The sequence below is a fragment of the Cebus imitator genome, unplaced genomic scaffold (genome assembly GCF_001604975.1).
Source record: "Cebus imitator isolate Cc_AM_T3 unplaced genomic scaffold, Cebus_imitator-1.0 Scaffold68, whole genome shotgun sequence".
NCBI lineage: Eukaryota > Metazoa > Chordata > Mammalia > Primates > Cebidae > Cebus > Cebus imitator.
In genome coordinates this window covers 9,252,890-9,254,391 of record NW_016107383.1, presented here as the reverse complement: position 1 = coordinate 9,254,391, position 1,502 = coordinate 9,252,890, and the positions used below count along the sequence as shown (strand labels likewise).

Genomic DNA, 1,502 nt, shown 5'->3' with positions numbered 1-1,502 from the left:
TTTTTAAGACAGTCTTGCTCTGTCGCCCAGGCTGGAGTGCAGTGGTGCCATCTTGGCTCACTGCAGTGTCTGCCTCCTGGGTTCAAGTGATTCTCCTGCCTCAGCCTCCTAGCTGGGACTGCAGGTGTGCACTACCATGCCCAGCTAATTTTTGTATTTTTAGTAGAGATGGGGTTTCATCATGTTGGCCAGGATGGTCTCAATCTCCTGACCTCAATTGATCTGCCCACCTTAGCCTCCCAAAGTGTTGGTATTACAGGTGTGAGTCACTACATCCAGCCTAAAGATATTTTTTTTAGCAAACATTATTGGGGTCCTAATAAGTATTTTGTTGTACCCTGGGAATATAGTGGATGTTAAATAGATGTTTTTTCTGATCATAAAAGAAGAACTTGCATAAGAACTCTCAAACTTTTTAGATTGTGATAAAACATACTTTGCTTTCATTAAATGCTTTTCTGTAGAAAAATTTGAATTATAAAATTGTAAAAATTGTAATTGTTTTGATGAGTTCAAAATCATAAGTTGATTGAATAGTATCCTACCCTCAGGAGAAGATCCCGTATACAGATAGATCCAAGGAAACTGGCTAGTCTAGATCTACACCCTGGAGATTGTGTGTGAGTGGTCTTGAGGGCCCTTAGAGCCAGCCTGACTTCTCAGAGCTCCAAAAGCTATACCCGAATGCTACATACTAAGGGATTCCTGCTGCCCTGGAAAATCCTTTTTTTTTTTTTTTACTTTGTTTTTTCTTTCCTCCCTCCTTTCTCCCTTCTTACTTCCCTTCTTGTCTTCTCTCTCTTTCTTCCTTCTTCCCTATTTTCCTCTCTTCCTCCCTCCCTCCCTTCCTTCCTTTTCTTTCTTTTAAAAACAAATTTGCATGTCATCCTTGCCCAGGGGCCATGCTAACCTTCTCTACATGGTTCCAATTTTAGTATAAGTGCTGGAAGGCAGCACTCGAAAGTCCTTTATGTAGCCATGTTTTTTGCCTTAATAATAGAAAAGAAACTTTGTTTCCACCTTGACCATAGAAATACTGGTCATAAATTGACCATAGATATATTTCAGTCTATTTGCAATTTTAAGGTCTTGAAACTGTTGTTTGTTGTACCTTATAATAAAACAATATAATAACAATATTAAAGAAAATTTATAGGCTGGGCGGGGTAGCTCATCCCTGTAAAACACTTAAGGAGGCAGAGGTGGGAGAATTGCTTGAGCCCACAAATTTAATACCAGCCTGGGCAATGTAATGGGACTCTGTTCTCCACAAAAAGGAAAAAAAAAAAGCAAAATAAAAAGAAAACTTGTGACTATCACACATAAAAATGTCACCCATAATCTCATGTGAAATTTTCACTTTTTACATATTTAGTCGTTGTTCACATGTATACATATTTCCTCAGTTATTATAATTAATATGCAAATTTTCTGAGTTTTAAAGAATTTAATAGTAAATGGGTAGTTTTTCCATATGCCTTAATTACTCTTTTTTTTTTTTT

General features: G+C 37.2%; 1 protein-coding gene and 1 pseudogene across 4 annotated transcripts in view; one reads left to right on the top strand and one right to left on the bottom strand.

Annotated features, from left to right (window-relative positions):
• The window catches only part of ZHX1 (zinc fingers and homeoboxes 1), a 29,647-nt gene that overhangs the window by 12,955 nt on the left and 15,190 nt on the right, over positions 1–1,502 (top strand). The window lies entirely within an intron of this gene.
• Positions 867–957, bottom strand: LOC119471663 (annotated as a pseudogene).